The sequence below is a fragment of the Glycine max genome, chromosome 15 (genome assembly GCF_000004515.6).
Source record: "Glycine max cultivar Williams 82 chromosome 15, Glycine_max_v4.0, whole genome shotgun sequence".
Taxonomy (NCBI): Eukaryota; Viridiplantae; Streptophyta; class Magnoliopsida; order Fabales; family Fabaceae; genus Glycine; species Glycine max.
In genome coordinates, this window is record NC_038251.2 from 43,670,244 (window position 1) to 43,690,635 (window position 20,392).

General features: G+C 36.2%; 1 pseudogene; it reads left to right on the forward strand.

The window, feature by feature from the left end:
• Nucleotides 1-539: 539 nt before the first annotated feature.
• LOC100813321 (syntaxin-121-like) lies at nucleotides 540-19,154 on the forward strand (annotated as a pseudogene).
• The last annotated feature ends 1,238 nt before the right edge of the window (nucleotides 19,155-20,392 follow it).

Sequence of the window (20,392 nt, forward strand, 5' to 3'; positions counted from 1 at the left end):
CCTGAGCAAGTAACAAGATATAATAAATTAATTTATGATTAAAGGAATAAATGAAAAACAATAACACACCTTGATACTATTTTTTGTTTGTGATAGGGAGAGGGGGGGTATCATTGAATTGGCTCCTGGTTACTTGCTAGATGTGTACAATACCATTAAAAAAGCCAGAGGACTTTTTACTACTGATGAGGTTCAGGCTGGCTTTGGTCGCATTGGTAGCCATTTCTGGGGATTTAAGGCCCACAATTTTGTTCCTGACATAGTCACAATAGCTAAGATAACTTTTCTGTTGGTGTCGGGGGTATGAGATTGGTTAACAAAGTTTTCAATTGTGGTTGAAATCATAGTTGCGATCCTTGATATCGCACAAAATTGCAGACAGATGTAGCTACAATTGGAGTCATAGTGTGGTTATGGAGAATTCAAGATCCTTCATGTAGCTACATGAAGGATCTTGGATCAAAGTAGATCCTTCATGTAGCTACATCTTAATCCAAGATCCTTGATATCGTAATTCACATATTATAATTGTATTTGAGATGTTGATCTTGTACTGCGAGACCATGCAATGACAATACTTCACCATCACTGGCGAGAATCTCGATCCCAAGACTTTCAATCTCTTGATCTCCACTGGTAAGGATTTGTTTCAAATCATTTGTTTGTCCTAGTTTGGGAAAGTTAAATTTCATTTCATTTTATTTTTCATTATGTCATAGTCATTGAAACTTATATCTCCCAGTTCAGGGTTATTACAACTTAACAATGTTGAACAAGTGGTCTCAGATATCTTAAGAAGGGGGGGTTGAATTAAGATATCACAAACTATTCCCCAATTAAAAATTCTACTTTGATTTTAACCCAAGTCCCAAGATTCCTTTTAAAATGAATTCCTAAATAATAATTCAAATCAAACTTACTGAATAGAAACAATAAGCAACAATAAATAAAAGAGTTTAAGGGAAGAGAAAGTGCAAACGTAGTTTTTATACTGATTCGGCAAAGTCCGTTGCCTACGTCCAGTCCCCAAGAAACCCGCTTGGGTGTTCCACTATCTCACAAATCCTTTACACCTTCTGAAACACACAAGGACAACCCTTCCTTTGTGCTCAGATGCTTTACAATAAGAGACTCACAGTCTCTTAGCCCTTTTTCAGAAGTAAGAAGAAGAAGAAGAAGAAGAAGAAGAAGAAGAAGAAATAATCTCTCTTGAAAGAGACAGATGTTACAATGAAGCCCTCAATTCCTTATTGAATAACACGAGTGTTTGGCCAAGGAATTTTTGAAGATAAGATATTTTGTTTGAGAGGATTATGCCTTTTGTGAACAGTGAAAACTCTAAAGAAAATTTGTGCCCAAGTCACCTATTTAAATTCCTTTGATGGCCATTCAAAAATCCAATGAAAAGTTGTCACTGTTGGCAGATTTTCTCAAAAATCCTTTCTGGTAATCAATTACAGCATTGGTGTAATCGATTACACAATTATTTTTAATCAAAATTCAAAAGTCCAATGTTCAATAGCTCTAGTAATCGATTACAAATGATGTGTAATCGATTACATATTTACAAAATCATTTTTAACTGTTTTAAAGCATTGGTAATCGATTACATAGTTTTGGTAATCGATTACAACTTTGAAAACTTTGAAAATAACTTTGAAAACATTTCCAGAAAGCTTTGTGGCCACTGGTAATCAATTACAACCTCTGGTAATCGATTACCAGAGAGTAAAATGCTTGGAAAAGTTTTTGTTAAGATAGAAACTCACTTGGCCTATCATTTGTGTTTTTCAGAAACTTTTCTAAGAGTCTATCTTAATTCTTATCTTGAGATCTTTGCTTTGCTTGACATCTTGCTTTCTTCATCCTTGAAATTCATCTTTAATGATCTTTGAAATTCTTTGGCATCATCAAAATAATTCTTGAAGCTTTGCTTCTACAATCTCCCCCTTTTTGATGTTGACAAGTCCTGAAATCAAGATAGTATATACAAATATATACAAATACTCCCCCTTTCTTTTGGAGATTATACTCCCCCTTTCTTTAACCTCTCTTGATTTCTAAGTTCTTTATTTTTTTCTTCCCCTTTGGCAACATCAAAAAGCCAAAGTGCGGGGAAATTTAAAACATCAAACTCAAGCAATCGGTAAACACAAATGTTTCAATCAACCAATCAATCCTTATTTATCCAAATCACTAACATCTAAGAGGGTTAATTCTCTCCTAATGGCAAAGAATGTTTCCTTAGGGAGAGGTTTTGTAAAGATATTATCAAGCTGATTCTTTGTATCAATAAATTCTAGAACACAATCTCCCTTCAGAACATGATCTCTTAATAAATGGTGCCTAATTTCTATATGCTTGGTTCTAGAGTGTTGAACTGGATTTTTGGATAGATTGATTGCACTTGTATTGTCACACCTAATGGGTATATAATCAAGAAGGATTCCATAGTCAAATAGTTGTTGCTTCATCCATAAAATTTGGGCACAACAGCGGCCAACAAAAATATATTCCGCTTCAGCAGTAGATAAAACAACACTATTTTGTTTCTTACTATGCCATGATACAAGAGCAGACCCAATAAATTAACATGTCCCACTTGTGCTCTTTCTATCAGTTTTGGATCCGGCAAAGTCAAAATTGTTACATGTTGAGTTCTTAGGATACCATAATCCTAAATTGATTGTTCCTAATAGGTATCTTATGATCCTTTTTACTGCACTCTAATGTGATTGTTTGGGGTTGGATTATAACCTAGCACACATGCATACACTAAACATGATATCTGATCTACTAGCAGATAAATAGAGAAGAGATCCAATCATACCTCGATATTGTTTCATGTCTATAGACTGGCCGGATTCATCTTTATCTAAGTAACAACCAGTAATCATAGGTGTAGCCATGTGCTTTCACTTTCTATCCCAAATCTTTTGATCAATTCTTTGCAGTATTTTGCTTGGTTGACAAATATACCTTCTTTAGTTTTCTTGATTTGTAAGCCCAGGAAGTAATTTAGTTCTCCCATCATCGACATCTCAAATTCGCTTTGCATATCAAGAGAGAACTCCTTGCACAATGAATCATTAGTGGATCCAAAGATTATATCATCAACATATATTTGAACCAACAGAATATCATCATGCTTTCTCTTTATGAACAGTGTGGTATCCACTTTTCCTCTAGAAAATCTTTCTCTAAAAGAAATTTGCTTAGTCGTTCATACCATGCCTTAGGGGCTTGTTTCAAACCATATAAAGCCTTTTTCAATCTATAAACATGATTTGGCTTATCTAACATTTCAAAACCTGGGGGTTGTTCAACATATACTTCTTCTTGACTTAAGCCATTTAGAAAAGCACTTTTAACATCCATTTGATAAAGCTTAAAATTCATTATGGATGCATAAGTTAAAAGCATTCTAATGGCTTCTAATCTTGCAACTGGAGCATATGTTTCTTCTTTATCTATTCCCTCTTCTTGATTATATCCTTTTGCAACTAATCTAGCCTTATTCCTAATGATTATGCCATGTTCATCTAACTTAATCCTAAATACCCATTTTGTTCCTATGATGGGGTAGTTTTCAGGTTTCTATACTAGTTCCCACACATTGTTTCTCTCAAACTGATTTAGTTCTTCTTGTATAGCAACTATCCAATGATCATCTATTATGGCTTCATTTAAATTTTTAGGTTCAATCATAGACACAAAAGCCATATTATTGCATAAATCTTTAAGAGAATGTCTAGTTGTTACCCCTTTTGAGATATCACCAATAATGTTGTCAAGGGGATGATCTCTTGAAGCTTTCCATTCTCTTGGAAGTTCATCATTTGATTTGGCTTCTTTTGGAGGATCTCCATTGCTTCCTTTTCCTTTTCCTTTAGAATCTTGTCCATAAATATGCATTCATTCTAAAGATTCTGCAATATCATCTAAAATATCCTTTCTTGGAGGAATAGCATTAGACTCATCAAAGGAAACATGAATAGATTCTTCAATAGTCATAGTTATCTTATTATATATTCTATAAGCTTTACTATGCAAGGAATAACCAAGGAAAATTCCTTCGTCTGACTTAGCATCAAACTTTCCTAAGTTTTCTTTTCCATTGTTTGATACAAAGCATTTGCAACCAAAAACATGAAGCTGTGAAATGTTGGGTTTTCTACCATTAAACAGTTCATATGGAGTTTTCTTTAAAATGGGTCTTATTAAAGCCATATTCATGATATAGCATGCAATATTAATGGCTTCAGCCCAAAAATATTTTGGAAGAGGAGTGTCATTTAATAAGGTTTAGAAATTTCTTCCAAAGATCTATTTTTCCTTTCAACAACTCCATTTTGTTGAGGGGTTCTAGATGCAGAAAAGTTATGTTCAATGTCATACTTATCACAAAATAATTCAAATTCTTTATTTTCAAATTCACCCCCATGATCACTCCTAATAGATATAATTTTGAGATTTTTCATGTTTTGAATCATTTTTGCAAGTTTCCTAAATGCTTGAAATGCATCATTCTTATGAGTGATAAATAGTGTCCAAGTGTATCTAGAATAGTCATCAACTATAACAAGGGCATAGTAACTTCCCCCAAGACTCATGATTCTAGAAGGGCCAAACAAATCCATGTGTAGTAATTGTAAAGGTTGAGTAGTTGAAACAATGTTTTTGGATTTGAATGAAACTCTAGTTTGTTTTCCCTTTTGGCATGCATCACATAGTCTATCTTTTTCAAATTTTAGTTTTGGCAAACCAACAACTAAATCTTTTGAAATTAATTTGTTTAAGTGTTCCATGTTAATGTGAGCAATCCTTTTATGCCATAGCCATGGATCATTATATTTGCTAAGAAAACATTTATTATCACTTAGTTTTTGACTTAAGTCTATCATGTAAATATTATTGACTCTAAACCCTATATGCTTTATGTTTGTATCATGTCCATGTTCAATGACAAATTTTTTAGAATCAAATGATACTAGATAGCCTTTATTACATAATTGACTAACACTAAGCAGGCTATGCTTAAGACCTTCAACAAGTAGAACATTTTCAATGGAGGTTGAAGAATTTGTACCTATTTTTCCAACTCCAAGAATTCTACCTTTGTTGTTGTCACCATAGATTACATGCTCGTTTTTCTTGGGAGAGATATGTGTGAATTTTGATACATCTCCCGTCATATGTTTTGAGCACCCGCTATCTATGTACCACTTTTTCCTCAAGGGTTCCTACAAGATCAACATTGTGACTTAGGTACCCAATCTTTATTGGGTCCTTGAGTGTTAGTGTGAACAATGGATCCTTTTGGGACCCAAATCATTTTAATATTGTTCCTAAAATAGCATGTAGATATGCCATGCCCTTTTCTTCCACAGTAAAAATATGTAATGAAAGAAGAATTATATTTTTGTGTGGAAGAAAAGAAATTTTTATAAAACTTTTGTTTTTTTTCTGGTTTATATTTAATCCCTGCTTTATCAAAAATACATCTTTGTTTTAGAGATTGACACTTCATACTTAAGATGATCTAACTCTTTATTTAACTTTGAAATCTCTTTCTCTAAATCTAAAATAGTTTTCTTAGATGAAGAAACAAGTTTTGCAAGTTTAATAGATTCACTATGTAATTCAGCAAATGCATCTTGTAACTCATCAAAAGAAATAGATTTGTTAGAAGATGTTACCTCTTCGTCGCTTTCATAGTTTTTGCTCATTAGACATAGATTAATCACTTCTTTTTTAGAATCATCAGACGATTCTAAGTCGTTATCATCCCATGTAATGTAGGCCTTCTTGGCCTTCTTTTCTCCAATATTCTTGTTTTCGAACTTCTCCATTCTTTTCTTAAACATTGAACAATCAACCCTCAGATGTTCGAGTTGATTACACTCATAGCATCTTCGAGTTTGAGATGATTCTTCAATCCTTCTTTTAGGTTTGAAGTTTTGTCTTCTTTGAGTTTCTCTCATCCTAAGAAATTTGTTGAATCTTTTGACAAAGAGACTAAGTTCTTCATCATCATCCAAGTCAATTGAATCTTCCATATCACTTTCTTCTTGGATTGAAGATGAGGCTTTAAGAGCAATTCCCTTATTCTTCTTATCATTTTCTTCATGTTGATTTAGTCTTTGCAACTCTGATGTGTCATTATTTTCTTCTATTTCTTAACCCTTTTTGTCACCATTTTAATTACTGATTAGTCTTAATTGTCAAAATAATTATGCAGTTTTATCATTTGGGCCTACTTGACTAATTTTATGTTTTTAATTTAATTTTAGGAGAATTATAAGCAATTGGGCTTGGATCCAGAATTGGGCTGAACTAGCTTGGACTTGAAGAGAGCAGACAATTTTATTTTATTTCGTCCAGTTTCATTTTATTTCATTTTTGGGGCTTGGACTTAAAGCCGATTTGGTAAGCTTTGGGGCTGAGGACCTATATAACAGCACCAGGGTTTTAGTAGAGGGGAGACTGTAGACATAGGAGAAAAATTTTAGGGTTTTTCATTTTAAGTTTCATGTTACTGTTCACGTGCACTGTTCACATAACAATCAAATTTCGTTTTCTGCTTCAAATTACAATTTCGTTTTTTGCTTCTGCCTTTGAATTCGTTTTCGTTTCTGCTGATTAATGGAAGGCTGAGTCTCCAGTGTTGTTTTCTCTTGAGGATCAAGCACAACTCTCTTTGAGGATTTGTTATTACTATTGAATTCTGATCAGTTTTTCCCCTTCACCAATTGCTCTGTATTTGTTGCTATTAATTCATACATGCTTAATGCTTGATTAATTGTCTTTGTGCTTACTTTATGCTCATGCTTAATGATCAGTTTCGTTCATGCTTAATGGACATGTGAGAGGGATTAATTGGTGTATGTGTTGCTTAATCACATAATGACAACCTTATGTTAATTTTCGCTTAGTAAATTAATTTCGGGTTGGATTAAGTGGTTGAACTAATTAGGGATAAATTCTCATAACCTAGGATAAGAGACTTGCTTTTGAATCAAGGGGAAACAACATGTTTTAGTTTTGTTATTTTCTTATTCAAGTTTGCTTGCTATTTAATTTGCAAAAACAAACAACCCCCCCCCCCCAATTCGTTATTGTTTTATTGTTATATGTTATGAACATTTGGTTGATCATTGCTCACTGGGAGACGACCTAGGATCACTTCCTAGATATTTCATTTTTAATGTTTATTTGATTCGGGTAAGGCCTCGATCAAATTTGGCGTCGTTGCCGGGGAGTAGTGGTCCAAAAGTTCATAATAGTGTTTAGTTGTTTTATGTGTAGCTCTGTTGTTTAGTGTTGTGAGTGTGTGTTGTTTTGTTTTGTGTAGTAATCTGTTTTGCATTTCAGTCGCGTCCCCTATTTAGCGCTCCCCCGTTTCAGTTTTGTGTAATGCTGTGAATAGTGATTAGCGACTGAACTAGCAACTGATTTTGCAATTTAATTGGCAATTTTTGTTTTGATAGCTAGAATTGTTATTTTTGGCTGATTTTTTGTGTGGTAATTTCTTTTGATCCATATTTTGTGTGAAAAATACCAGAAGCACTTGGTGTGACTGAATTTTGAGAGATACAAAAAATTTGGGAAAATTTGGGAACTTGTTTTTAGCAAAACTTAAAACTGCCATAACTTTTGCTCCAGATATCAGAATGACTATTATTATATATGCATTTGGGGTAGAAAAAAATTTCCCATGTTGTGGCAACACGCTTTAGCCGGTTGAGGTTTCCTAAACTTGAATAATCGGCTGTTTACTAAGTTTTTTTTATTTTTCAAGTATTATTGTCCTATTTTTCTAAACTTTGCTTAGGCAGTTTTCATAGTTAGACTTTGAATTTTTGTCTGAAAATTTTGTGCTATCTTTTCATGATTTTAGGGTGTTGCTCACAAATTTTCAGCTCATTTGGATATCGTTTTAGTATAGTTGTAGTTTTACCCTCTTTGGTGCTTGTTTGAGAAATACATGATTTGCTGCATATAGTGCATGACTAGGGATAATCCAGGTGATTTACAACCCTTTGATCCTGAAATGGATAGAACCTTTCATAGATTATTTAGGCATAGTGTGCATCCTGATCATTCTGAGCATTCCGTGTATTCTATGCATTCTGAGTATTTTGTTACTGGTGATTCTGAACATTCTGATTTTGAGCATTTGGCTGCTAATTTTCATACTGAGAACATGGCTCAATCTCCACCTCGTGAGAGGACTCTTAGGGAGATGATTGCACCTGACTTCACTTATGAAAGCTTGTGCATTCAATATCCTGATGAGGATGTTCCATATGTTCTCAAGACTAGACTAATACATTTGCTGCCCAAGTTTCATGGTCTTGCAGGTGAAGATCCTCATAAGCATCTTAAGGAGTTCCATATTGTTTGTTCCACCATGAAACCCCCTTATGTTCAGGAAGATCATATCTTTCTAAAAGCTTTTCCTCATTCTCTGGAGGGAGTGGCGAAAGATTGGTTGTACTACCTTGCTCCCAGATCCATTACCAGTTGGGATGACCTTAAAAGGGTGTTCTTGGAGAAATTCTTCCCTGCATCTAGGACCACTGCCATCAGAAAAGACATTCCAGGCATCAGGCAACTTAGTGGAGAGAGCTTGTATGAGTACTGGGAAAGATTCAAGAAATTGTGTGCAAGCTGTCCTCACCACCAGATTTCTGAGCAATTCCTTCTGCAATATTTCTATGAGGGACTTAGCAACATGGAGAGGAGTATGATTGATGCTGCCAGTGGTGGAGCTCTTGGTGATATGACTCCTGCTGAGGCTAGGAATCTGATTGAGAAGATGGCTTCCAACTCCCAACAATTCAGTGCAAGAAATGATGTTATTGTCCTTAGAGGAGTCCATGATGTGGCCACGGATTCATCTTCATCTGCTGAAAATAAGAAGCTTGAGGGAAAACTTGATGTCGTGGTCAACCTAGTAACTCAGCTTGTCGTAAATCAGAAATTTGCACTTGTTGCAAGTGTCTGTTGTTTATGTTCTTCTGCTGATCACCACACAGATCTCTGTCCTTCTTTGCAGCAATCTGGATTCAATGAGCAACCTGAAGCCTATGCTTCAAACATTTATAATAGACCCCCTCAGCAGCAAAACCTACAACAGCAGAATAATTATGATCTTTCAAACAAAAGATACAATCTAGGTTGGAGGAATCATCCAAATCTGAGATGGGCAAATCCTCCACAACAACAACAACAGCAGCAGCAACAATAGCCTGTCCCTCATTTCCAGAATGCTGCTAGTCCAAGCAAACCATATGTTCCTCCTCCAATGTAGCAGCAGCAACAACAAAGACAACAAGCAACTGAGGCCCCTTCTCAACCTTCCTTAGAGGAGTTAGTGAGGCAAATGACCATCCAGAATATGCAATTTCAGCAAGAGACAAGAGCCTCCATTCAGAGTCTGACAAATCAAATGGAGCAAATGGCTACTCAGTTGAACCAAGCTCAATCCCAAAATTATGACAAATTGCCTTCATAAACTGTGCAGAATCCGAAAAATGTGAGTGTCATCACCTTGAGGTCTGGCAAGCAAATTAAAGTGCCTCCACCAGTAGCAGCACCTGCACCTGAACCTGACAAGCTTCATTCTACACCTAAAAAAGAGGATGAGATAGTTGCACAAAAGAGAAAGCTTCCTGATCATGAGGGAGCTAACAAAAATTTTCATGTAGGTGGACCTTCTTCTAGTAGTTCTGACTTGCAGCAGCCTCTTATTCCTCTTCCTTTTCCACCTAGAGCAATTCCAAACAAAAAGATTGAAGAAGTGGATAATGAGATCTTGGAGACCTTCAGGAAAGTAGAGGTGAATATACCTCTGCTAGATGCACTCAAGCAAATTCTAAGATATGCCAAGTTTCTAAAGGAGTTGTGCACCCACAAAAGGAAGTGTTGCTTACCCCGTAGGTTTCATAGAGGATGTGTTGGTTCGGGTTGGTGAACTTATTTTTCCTGCTGATTTTTATGTTCTTGATATGGAAGAGGAATTTTCCCATGGTTCAGTTCCAATTATTTTAGGCAGGCTATTTATGAAAACAGCCCGAACCAAGATAGATGTTTATGCTGGCACATTGTCTATGGAATTTGGTGATATTGTTGTTCATTTTAACATTCTTGATGCCATGAAACATCCATCTGAGGATTATTTTATTTTTCGTGCTGAGATACTTGATCAGATTATTGATGATTATATGTTTGATTTTGATCTTCTTCATGGTACGAAACACCCATTTTTGTCTGATCTGCATACTTGTCATTCCTCATGCAATGAATCTAAATTTGAGTTTGAATTTGATCTTATATCTGATTTTTATGCTGAAAGTAAATTTGAATTTGAGTATGGTTCTGATTTTCTGGGTGTTGTACCTCTTGATGTTGATTTTTTAGAGTCAGAATGCACTAACCATGTTGCAGGAGGTACATATACTTCTGACTTGCTTTATGAGGTATAGGCTGAGGAACCTTCCTCTTCTTCTCATACCCTGGTTCCTCCCACTGTTCAGCCACCACCCACACCAGAGTTGAAGCCCTTACCAGCAAACCTCAAGTATGCTTACTTGGAGGACAAGTAAAATTTTCCAGTGATCATCTCTACCTCCCTTGCTGCTGAGCAAGAGGAGAAGTTGTTGCTAGTGCTCAAGAAGCACAAGAAAGCCATTGGATGGACTTTAGAAGACATTCCTGGTATTAGCCTATCTACCTACATGCATACGATACTTTTAGAGGATTGAGCTAAGCTAGTGAGGCAGCCACAGCGGCGACTCAACCCCGTCATTCTAGATGTGGTGAAAAAGGAGGTGACCAAGCTCTTTCAAGATGGAATCATCTACCCCATTTCTGACAGCTAGTGGGTGAGTCCAGTCCAAGTGGTTCCTAAGAAGACAAGTCTCACAGTGATCAAGAATGAGAGGGATGAGCATATCCCCACAAGAGTGCAGAACAGCTGGCGAGTCTGCATTGATTATAGTAAGCTGAACCAGGCAACCAGAAAGGATCATTTTCCCCTGCCATTCATTGATCAAATGCTTGAGCGCTTGGCAGGTAAGTCTCATTACTGTTTTCTTGATGGTTTTTCTGATTATTTACAAATTCATATTGCTCCTATAGATCAAGAAAAGACCACATTCACCTGTCCCTTTGACATTTTTGTCTATAGGAGGATGCCCTTTGGCCTATGCAACGCCCCTGGTACCTTCCAGCGGTGTATGTTTAGCATTTTCAGTGACTTTTTAGAGAGTTGCATAGAGGTTTTTATGGATGATTTTACTATTTATGGATCCTCTTTTGATGCATGTTTGGATAGTCTAGATAAAGCTCTTAATAAATGCATTGAAACTAACCTTGTGCTGAATTTTGAAAAATGTCACTTCATGGTAGAACAAGGTATAGTTTTAAGGCATATAATTTCCAGTAAGGGCATAGAGGTAGACCCTGCAAAAATAGTTGTTATTTCATAATTGCCTTACCCCTCTTGCGTGCGAGAGGTTCATTCTTTTCTTGGCCATGCAGGGTTCTATAGGCACTTTATTAAGGACTTTAGCAAAGTGGCCCTTCCACTATCCAATCTGCTGCAAAAGGAGGTGGAGTTTGATTTTGATGACTGGTGCAAAGAGGCTTTTGATTGCCTCAAGCGTGCGTTGACTACCACCCCTATCATTCAGGTACCTGATTGGACAGCCCCATTTGAGCTGATGCGCGATGCATCCAATTATGCATTGGGGGTTGTCCTTGCTTAAAAGATTGACAAGCTGCCTCGGGTGATCTACTACACTTCCAGAACTTTGCATGTTGCCCAAGAAAATTACACTACCACAGAGAATGAGCTATTAGCGATATTTTTTGCTCTTGAGAAATTTCTTTCATATTTGCTTGGTACTCGTGTTATTGTTTATACTGACCATGCAGCTCTGAAGTACCTGTAGAAGAAGGCTGAATCAAAACCTAGATTGATTAGGTGGATGCTTTGGCTCCAAGAGTTTGATTTGGAGATCCGTGATCAGAGCAGTGCACAGAACCTCGTGGCTGACCACCTGAGTAGGATTGAGCGTGCGTCTGAGGACTCACCCATTCGGGATGATTTTCTGGATGACCATTTGTACATTCTGTATCAGATTTCTGATTCCTTCCCCACTCCTTAGTTTGCTAATATTGTGAATTATTTGGTTGCTTCTGTTTTTCCTCCCATAGCATCTAAAGCTCAAACTGATAAAATTAAGAGCGATGTTAAGCATTATATTTGGGATGACCCCTATTTGTGGAAGTTATGCAGTTACCAGGTTATTAGGAGATGCATTCCAAACCATGAGATCAACTCGGTCCTGCAATTCTGTCATTCTTCCACACCAGGTGGCCATCTTGGCATACAGAGGACAGCTCGCAAGGTGCTTGACTGCGGTTTCTATTGGCCCTCCATCTTTAAGGATGCATGGAGAATCTGTAGCACCTGTGAGCCTTGTCAACGAGCAGACGACTCACTTTCATAGAGACGGCAAATGCCTCAACAACCCATGTTGTTCTGTGAGGTGTTTGATGTTTGGGGTATAGACTTTATGGGGCCTTTCCCTGTCTCTTTTGGTTTTGTTTATATTCTCCTTGCTGTTGATTATGTTTCAAAATGGGTGGAAGCCAAAGCCAACAGAACTAATGACGCTAAGGTTGTTGTGAATTTTGTTAGATCTAAACTGTTTTGCAGGTTTGGAGTCCCTAGAGCCATCGTTAGTGATCAAGGCACCCATTTTTGTAACAGATCCATGTATGCCTTGCTCAAAAAGTATGGGGTCGTGCACAGAATTTCCACACCTTACCACCCCCAAACTAATGGGCAGGCTGAGATTTCAAACAAGGAGATAAAAAGGATCTTGGAGAAGATTGTGCAGCCGAATAGAAAGGATTTGAGCACCAGGCTGGATGATGCTCTTTGGGCGCATAGGACTGCTTACAAAGCACCCATAGGAATGTCTCCTTATTGGGTTATCTTTGGCAAGGCATGTCATCTTCGTGTAGAGATAGAGCACAGAGCCTACTGGGCTGTAAAGACCTGCAACTTCTCTATTGATCAGGCTGGAGAGGAAAGGAAGTTACAACTAAGTGAGCTAGATGAGATCCGTTTAGAAGCCTATGAGAATTCCAAATTCTACAAGGAAAAGACCAAGAAGTTCCATGACAGCTTGATAGCTAAGAAGGACTTTGTGGTTGAACAGAAAGTTTTATTGTATAACTCTAGGCTCAGACTCATGAGTAGTAAGTTAAGGTCAAAGTCGATTGGTCCTTTTGTGGTGACTAATGTTTTTCCTTATGTTACAGTTGAGATCAAAAGTGAATCCACAGATAAGAGCTTCAAGATCAATGGACACCGGCTGAAACCATTCCTCACAAATCCTTCCTTGGTGGATGTAGTGGTGGAGGAGACCTCCTTACTTCACCCTACTTCTCTTCCGCCATGACTTAGGCAGTTTTCTTTTTTTGTCTCCTTCTTTACTTTTATTGCACTTGTCCAAATTTATTGATTGTTTTGATTGCTCTTGATCTTATGATTGTGTTACATTGAGGACAATGTGTTGTTTAAGTGTGGGGGCGGGGGGAGATTGTTCTTTGTTTGGGGTTTTCTAGGTTAATTTTGTCATTTTGGTTTTATGTTTTATGTACAAAATTTCATGTTTCTCTTTGAATTCTAGGTTATGTACAAGTAATGGGTAATTGTTTTTGAAATAGGATTTTCTTGGCATTTTGTGAATTGAAATCCTTGTTTTTCTCTACATGTCAAGTTAGTTTTGAAAGGTTGAATTGAAAGTGATTGATTTACCCTTGGTGAGATTTTGAGCCATCATCATTTATTTTATTCGGTGTGTTTTGCCCCATTGATTGCTTGCACAATAGCCTTGGCTTGACTCTTGTTGATATTTCTTGGTTCACATGCATGTTGGGAGATGATTTAGGCATTTTGTTCTTATAAGCCTCTAGCCAAATGAGCCTACCTTAAATTAATTCCTTTGATAGCCCCATTGAGCCTAAGTTCCCCTTTCTTTGTTTTGAAGCTCATTACAAGACTTAAGTGAAAAACCATGATCTCAACCTTAAGGAATTTTGGAGCTTTGGAATTGTTTTGGAAATAAGTGTGGGGGGGGGGGGGGGGGGTATGTTTCATTGGATGATATGTTTTTGTTGGCCATGCTTGATGATGTATTTTTTCCATGCTTGATGTATATACATATATTGCCTAATTGTTGCTTTATTTTTCAAATATTCAAAATGCTTTTAAATTTTCATTTTCTGTTCTAAAAAAAATTCGAAAAAAAAATAGAAGAGAAAAACAGAAAAAGAATGAAGTTGAATAAATGAGGTCTTGTTTTGAGGACTTGAACTGGTTTGAGGACTTGGTTGATTTTTTTGATATTGGAGGTTTTTGGTTTACTTTTTATGCTTAATTTTAATTTTGGTTTTGGGTTTACTACTTTTGCTTAATTTCCACTTATTCCCCATTGCTCCTCTATTCCTTTGGGTTTAGCTACTTATCCCATCCTTTCCTCTACCTTGTCCTTGGCCCCATTATAACCTTAAAAGACCTTTTGATCCTCATGTGCATGTGTTTATGGTGTTTGGTTGTCAATTTTAGAGTCTTGCCAAGTCTATGTGGTGTTTGGTTGTCAATTTTAGAGTCTTGCCAAGTCTATGTGGTGTTTGTTTTCATGGGTGCTCTGAGAGTAAACAGTAGCCTAGACACTTGAGAGATAGAGTGCATATCTTGTGAGGCTTTATCACTTTTCATTGAATTCTTAAGCTGATTGACTACCTTGCCATGTTTGAGGTGCTTGGATGATTTTCATGACTGTCTTGATTCTTTAACTCTTTACATGTTGGATGTTGCCCATTCCTTTCATTCCTTGAGATTCATTGAGAAATATATAAATGTTTTTGTGTTTGTTTGCCTCTCTTTAATGTCTCTGGATTTGTTCCTTTCTCTACTTTTTTATTTTGCCCAAGAGTGCAAAAGGCTAAGTGTGGGGGAATTTGATGTGTCATTATTTTCTCCTATTTCTTAACCCTTATTGTCACCATTTTAATTACTGATTAGCCTTAATTGTCAAATTAATTATACATTTTTATCATTTGGGCCTACTTGACTAATTTTGTGTTTTTAATTTAATTTCAGGAGAATTATATGCAATTGGGCTTGGATCCGGAATTGGGCTGAACCGGCTTGGACTTGAAGAGAGCAGACAATTTTATTTTATTTCATCCAGTTTTATTTTATTTTGTTTTTGGGGCTTGGACTTAAAGCAGATTTATAAGCTTTGGGGCTGAGGACCTATATAACAGCACCAGGGTTTTAGTAAAGGGGAGACTGTTGACATAGGAGAAAAATTTTAGGGTTTTGCATTTTCAGTTTCGTGTTATTGTTCACGCGCACTGTTCACGTAGCAATCTAATTTCATTTTCTACTTCAAATTGCAATTTCGTTTTCTGCTTCTGCCTTTGAATTTGTTTTCGTTTCTGTTGATTACTGGAAGGCTGAGTCTCCAGTGTTGTTTTCTCTTGAGGATCAAGCACAACTCTCTTTGAGGTTTTGTTATTACTATTGAATTTTGATCAGTTTTTTCCCTTCACCAATTGCTCTGTATTTGTTGCTATTAATCTATGCATGCTTAATGCTTGATTAATTGTCTCTGTGCTTACTTTACGTTCATGCTTAATGATCAGTTTCGTTCATGCTTAATGGACATGTGAGAGGGATTAATTGGTGTATGTGTTGCTTAATCACATAATGACAACCTTATGTTAATTTTTGCTTAGTAAATTAATTTCGGGTTGGATTAAGTGGTTGAACTGATTAAGGATAAATTCTCGTGACCTAGGATAAGAGACTTGCTTTTGAATCAAGGGGAAACAACATGTTTTAGTTCTGTTATTTTCTTATTCAAGTTTGCTTTTTGTTTGATTTGCAGAAACAAACAAACCCCCCTCCCCCCCCCCAATTCGTTACTGTTTTATTGTTATATGTCATGAAAGTTTGGTTGATCATTGCTCACTAGGAGACGACCTAGGATCACTTCCTAGATACTGCATTTTTAATGTTTATTTGATTCGGGTACGGCCTCGATCAAACTCCATCTCATGTTCCTGTAATTTACCAAACAATGTGACAAGAGACATACTAGATAAATCTCGAGATTCTGTGATGGCCGTTACCTTGGGTTGTCATTCTCTACTTAGACATCTCAAAACTTTATTTATTAGATCCTCATTTAGAAATATTTTTCCTAAAGATGCAAGATGATTAACTATGCATGTGAACCTCTTTTGCATGTCTTGTATACTTTCATTTGCATTCATCCTAAATAGTTCATATTCATGAGTTAATGTGTTTATCCTAGATCTTTTAACATCTGTTGTGCCTTCATGGGTTACTTGTAGGGTATCCCACATATCCTTTGCACTTTTACAGTTTGATACCCTAAAGTATTCATCCATTCCTAGGGCAGATGTAATTATGTTTTTGGCTTTTAAGTTGTATTGTACTAGTCTTCTTTCTTCCTCACTCCAATCTTCCCTAGGCTTTTCTATTGTTGTATTTCCAGCAACCATGGTGTGAATATAATGCCCTATGTCTATGGCTTCCCAAATGTTTAAATCTATAGCCTCTATGAAGATTTGCATGCGGGTTTTCCAATAGTGGTAACCCACTCCATTAAAAATGGGAGGCCTATTAATTGAATTGCCTTCGGGGAACAAGTAGTTTGATGAGGCCATTAATTCTTGAAGCTTCGAAACTTTGTACAAGAATGAAGCTCTGATACCACTTGTTGAACAAGTGGCCTCAGATATCTTAAGAAGGGGGGGTTGAATTAAGATATCACAAACTATTCCCCAATTAAAAATTCTACTTTGATTTTAACCCAAGTCCCAAGATTCCTTTTAAAATGAATTCCTAAATAATAATTCAAATCAAACTTACTGAATAGAAACAATAAGAAACAATAAATAAAAGAGTTTAAGGGAAGAGAAAGTGCAAACAGAGTTTTTATACTGGTTCGGCAAAGTCCGTTGCCTACGTCCAGTCCCCAAGAAACCCGCTTGGGAGTTCCACTATCTCACAAATCCTTTACACCTTCTGAAATACACAAGGACAACCCTTCCTTTGTGCTCAGATGCTTTACAACAAGAGACTCACAGTCTCTTAGCCCTTTTTCAGAAGTAAGAAGAAGAAGAAGAAATGATCTCTCTTGAAAGAGACAAATGTTACAATGAAGCCCTCAATTCCTTATTGAATAACACAAGTGTTTGACCAAGGAATTTTTGAAGATAAGATATTTTTGTTTGAGAGGATTATGCCTTTTTGCAACAGTGAAAACTCTGAAGAAAATTTGTGCCCAAGTCACCTATTTAAATGCCTTTGATGGCCATTCAAAAATCCAATGAAAAGTTGTGACTGTTGGCAGATTTTCTCGAAAATCCTCTCTGGTAATCGATTACACACACACACTTATTTTTATTCAAAATTCAAATGTCCAACGTTCAAAAGCTCTGGTAATCGATTACAAATGATGTGTAATCGATTACACACTTACAAAATCATTTTTAACTGTTTTAAAGCATTGGTAATCGATTACATAGTTTTGGTAATCGATTACAGCTTTGAAAACTTTGAAAATAACTTTGAAAACATTTCCAAAAAGCTTTGTGGCCACTGGTAATCGATTACCAGAGAGTAAAATGCTTGGAAAAGTTTTTGTTATGATAGAAACTCACTTGGCCAATCATTTGTGCTTTTGAAAAACTTTTCTAAGAGTCTATCTTAATTCTTATCTTGAGATATTTGCTTTGCTTGACATCTTGCTTTCTTCATCCTTGAAATTGATCTTTAATGATCTTTGAAATTCCTTAGCATCATCAAAATAATTCTTAAAATCTATGGCATCATCAAAATAATTCTTGAAGCTTTGCTTCAACAAACAATTGTGGTTTTGAGTTTGAGTATCGAATATGTAGTCGAATTCAATATTTAGGATATATTTGTTGCTCACAATAATTATATCTGACTAGAGCATGAAAACCTAACTCGAGAGAAATTATATATGGATGTAATAATTTTATACAACAAAGGGAGCGACAAGGAGATAGAGGTAAAAATAAACGTTTGAGATAAGGTGATTGATGTTATCAAAAGAGAAAGAAAAAGGAATAATGTTGGAGAATTGTGAATAATATAAGTAATTCTCTGAATTTCATAGATGTCACATCAAGTTGAAATATAGCAACCAAGGTTTTTGGTTTCTTAAGCAAGTTCTATCTTAGACACTTCATTTGCATAATGCTCAATTAAATTTTAGTTGGAACTCAAAGTAGATTTTGGGTTTATATATTTGAAAACCAGAAATAAAGTAGTAAATTTACAAAAAAACATAACGAATATTTTACTAGTAGGAGAATTGATCTTTCATATTCAAGCCTACTGGGACAGAGTCATGATTAATTTCTCATTTTCTTCATCATTGTTTCAATTGAAGAAGAAATAGAACTTAATAGAATTAGTGGATAGTTTATTAAAATGCAAAGCTGTATTTCTTCCAAATTCAAGTCTGTGAATGTGAAGCACTTTTGGGTTCAATGTTATCTAAATCTCATTTGATGCAAGTTTTGGAGGTCCTACAATAATCTGTGTTTTTCCCTTTTTTGCAGGTGAGAGTGAGACTTTCCTTCAGAAGGTCGTTCAAGAGCAAGGAAGGGGTAGAATTATGGACACCATCAATGAGATTCAAGAGAAGCATGATGTTGTCAAAGAGATACAAAAGAATCTCAAGGAGTTGCACCAAGTGTTCCTTGACATGACAATGTTGGTGCAACATCAAGGTGAGTAATTGGATGATATTGAGAGCCATGTGGCAAGAGCTCCTTCGTTTGTGCGCACCGGAGCTGAGCAGTTGCAGACTGCATGGAAGCACCAAAAGAACACCAGGAAATGGACCTGCTATTGTATCATGCTTCTTTTGGTGATCATCTTGTTTGTGGTGCTATCCATTGTGAAGCCATGGGAAAATACCAGTAGTGGCAGAAATAGGGGTGGTCAGCCTGCACCAACTCAAACACCTCCATCACCTTCACCTCTTGTTAATGCTTAACCTTGGGGGAGTATGGGTCTATATTTCACGAAGCATATTGGCTTATGATTTGGGAGGAAATTTGTTGGGGTGACCAGAAGTATCATTTCAATCCATTTAAAGGTTGGATGATTAATTTGAGTTTATAATCTAGGGAAGTAAATGGTTGGTTGTTCTGTCGAGGTAGGTTCTTGGAGATCATTATTTTGAGCATCATATTTTTTTTCCTGTAAGTAGCTTATTTGTTTCAACAATTGTATTGTTGACTGATGGTTATAAAAACACATGGGCTCTTTCCCTAAATATGATGTACAGTATCTTATTGTTCCTTTATGCTACATTATTGTTCCCTTACTAGTAATTTCTCTTCTCTACTCTTCGTGAGGATCCATTGAACTTGGTGGCAAAGCTATGTGGCAATTATTCCAATTGTTGAGTATGCCAATTATCTACTTAAAAAACATTGTCTGCACTTGCAAGTATAAGGCAAAAGTTCAATTCAGAGATTATGTTGTAGCACTTGTATCTACATGTACACACTTATCAATTAGATTACATGACATGTTGAATTAGGAGGGGGGTGGGGTAGAGATTATCACTACTAGAAAAACACTCCTTTAAGTCGATTCATTTAAACTTTTTACGATAGTTTTGAACCGTCATCAAAACAAGCGTCATAAATGATTCATTGCTCTACGACAATGATTCCATAATTGTTGTAGTATAGCAAGCAATCTAAGACGGTTAAGACACTCAACCGTTTTAGTACAACCGTCTTAGTATGTATAAGATTCTAAGACGGTTATACCAATAACTGTGGTATAACCGTCTTAGAATGTCACACATACTAAGATGGTTATTGGTATAACTATCTTAGATTTTCTATTTTTTTGTCTTAAATTCTTTTTTCTAGCTATTTTTGACAAGTTAGGTACAAGGTATCTCAGAACTTAAGCACAAATATCAAAAACCACTAATCAAAAGATGATAAGGTTTCATTATTCAAAAAGAAAAAAGGATTGAGTCAAGTGGATATGTTATTGCATGGAATGGTTGGACACTAGGAATAACGAACATCTAAAAGACAAAGTGTCATACCCTAATTTCGTCTGGGGACCATTGTTTGGTGGCATGCAACCTTCGCTTGACTGCCTCGAGGTACTTAACATCCATCGTTAGGTAATCCGCAAAGTTCCGCAACATTCCGGAAGTAAAAAAGAAGTATTGTTGCGCAATCCGTAAAGTTCCACAACATTTCG